The 2,780-nt window shown below is 42.9% G+C and overlaps 1 non-coding gene across 1 annotated transcript; it reads left to right on the forward strand.

The window, feature by feature from the left end:
* Positions 1-696: 696 nt before the first annotated feature.
* Trnas-uga lies at positions 697-771 on the forward strand. The gene has a single exon. It is a non-coding gene; the product is annotated as a tRNA-Ser (tRNA).
* Positions 772-2,780: the final 2,009 nt, after the last annotated feature.

Raw genomic sequence — 2,780 nt, forward strand, 5'->3', positions numbered from 1 at the left:
TTCTGCAAGTTTCGAAGGAGAGCTTCTGTAAAGTTTGGAAGGTAGGAGACGAGATACTGGCAGAAGTAAAGCTGTGAGGACCGGGCGTGAGTCGTGCTTCGGTAGCTCAGATGGTAGAACACTTGCCCGCGAAAGGCAAGGGTCCCGAGTTCGAGTCTCGGTCGGGCACACAGTTTTAATCTGCCAGGAAGTTTCATATCAGCTCACACTCCGCTGCAGAGTGAAAATCTCATTCTGGAAACATCCCCCTGGCTGTGGCTATTCCATGTCTCCGCAGTATCCTTTCTTTCAGGAGTGCTAGTTCTGCAAGTTTTGCAGGAGAGCTTCTGTATAGTTTGGAAGGTAGGAGACGAGATACTGGCAGAAGTAAATCTGTGAGGACCGGGCGTGAGTCGTGCTTCGGTTGCTCAGATGGTAGAGCACTTGCCCTTGAAAGGCAAAGGTCCCGAGTTCGAGTCTCGGTCGGGCACAGGGCTTTAATCTGCCAGGAAGTTTCATATCAGCGCACACTCCGCTGCAGAGTGAAAATCTCATTCTGGAAACATCCCCCAGGCTGTGGCTAAGCCATGTCTCCGCAGTATCCTTTCTTTAAGGAGTGGTAGTTGTGCAAGTTTCACAGGAGAGCTTCTGTAAAGTTTGGAAGGTAGGAGACGAGATTCTGACAGAAGTAAAGCTGTGAGGACCGGGCCCGAGTCGTGCTTCGGTAGCTCAGATGGTAGAGCGCTTGCCCTTGAAAGGCAAAGGTCCCGAGTTCGAGTCTCGGTCGGGCACACAGTTTTAATCTGCCAGGAAGTTTCAAAATTAGAACTCAATGAATTAGTAGCATAGCCTTTATTTTTGCACTAAATGTTTGTTTCAAAAGTAAAGAGTATTGGATAACTGTTTGTTACTCTGTAAAAATTACAGTCATAATAAGAGAAATGTTAAATGCTTTTTGATGCAGAAGTCTCATTTTTAATACTTTCCAAGTATCATCATTGACACAGGCACAAAGCTCATGACACAAGTGAGTGCTACCAATGAACTTAATTCGGGTCTCTTCAAAGGTATCAGCTGACCACAACTGGTCGCAGTAAATTCACTCCTCTACTCCTCACTCTCTTCATATTTGGATGGAGAGTCTTCCGACATGGTTTCGTGAGGCCTTGAATCAGGTCTTCCTCAGCATGAACTGGCTGTTTTTGTTTTTCTTCTTTCTGATGATCTCTTATGAACAACTTCCGTTTGGTAGCCCCAGATGTTGAAGGTCTATCAAATGCATCAAATTAAGTTCTTAGAGCAGATTTTGTTGATGGTGGTTTCTTTAGTGTAGTCTCGGAACTTGTTTTCTTTAGCCATTTAGCCATGAAGTACATCAAAACTCATTTAAAAGGAGATGTTGTTAACACTGCTGTTTTATCTGCTCTTAGTGAGGACTCTGTTTCTTCAATTCAGTTAACTGCAGTCAACAATGGCTGTAGCTTCTGAGACCTTATCAGCGTTTGCTGCAGTCTGGTGAGGAAGAAAATCCATAGATGAAAAAACCAGGGGGGGGGGGGGCATAAGAATAAATCCACTTTTTTGAAGTCATTTGTAGCCACTTCTATTATTGCGACTCTGCACTATGTTCTTCCCATCAGTGGTCCAGTGTCTTTATCTCTCAAACATTGGAAAGAATGTGCAGTGAGCCGAACACTTGAATGCGGCCATAAAAACAAATCCAGAGGTTGTGAGCGATGTATTGTATGAGGTGACAGGCACAATAGTGTGACATTCTATTCTTGAGCACAATCAACAACAAGAATGTTATGAGTATGAGAGTGATGACCATCAAGAATAAGTATCACGGCATTCTAAGCCACAGGTTTCTCATCGTTTATAAAGTGAAATGTTCATATAGTGCAGGCTCAGTTCTTTGCTTATGTTTGTTCTGTGAGGTAAATAATAGAAATTTAATCGTTTCTGTTTCTACAGAAGTTTTTAATTAGTATCCGAGCTTTAGGCCTAAACTTTCTGAGAATTAAATATATTAATTGAGTAGTCTAGGAAATTATTCTTGTTTAATTTAGACTAAAGTTAAAATTTGTTTTCCATGAGTGAGAAGCGTATGACTTGCCATAGGATTGTCGTTAGTTCAAGGCTGTGGTGTTCAAATGTGTGTGAAATCTTATGGGACTTAACTGATAAGGTCATCAGTCCCTAAGCTTACACACTACTTTAAATTATCCTAAGGACAAAGACACACACCCATGCCCGAGGGAGGACTCGAACCTCCGCCGGGACCAGCCGCACAGTCCATGACTGTAGCGCCTTAGACCGCTCAGCTAATCCGGCTGTGGTGTGAGGGTTGTTGCAGTTCCTGTCATGCGAGTGACTGTAGCACCGTGGGAACTGCAGGAATAAACAAGGCTCATTGGTTGTGTAGAGATAGGAAGATAGTGGAACAGGAGGAGAAGATTGACGCCATTCAGGTGGAACTAGACGAGGCAGAACAAGTTCTCGAAAGGTTAAAGGGGAAGAGAAGAAAAGAGAGTTGGGAAGTGGCAACAGCCTATAGAAGAAACAGGAATAGAACTTTGTCAGACAGTTTTGTTGTCAATCTAGAAAACTGGTTTGATCTGTTGTCACAGTTGGAAACTGATGAGCCACAAGCACAACAAACTTTCAAAAATTGTTTGAGAATAAGAATTCAGTAAAAGTTAAGAGGAAGGGGAAAGTCTGATTGTTAGGTAGTTGACATAGTAAAGGTGTTGGCCGACTGTTATAGTATAAACTAGGGTCAAGTTACTAGGTCACAAGTT

The sequence above is a fragment of the Schistocerca piceifrons genome, chromosome X (assembly GCF_021461385.2).
Source record: "Schistocerca piceifrons isolate TAMUIC-IGC-003096 chromosome X, iqSchPice1.1, whole genome shotgun sequence".
NCBI lineage: Eukaryota > Metazoa > Arthropoda > Insecta > Orthoptera > Acrididae > Schistocerca > Schistocerca piceifrons.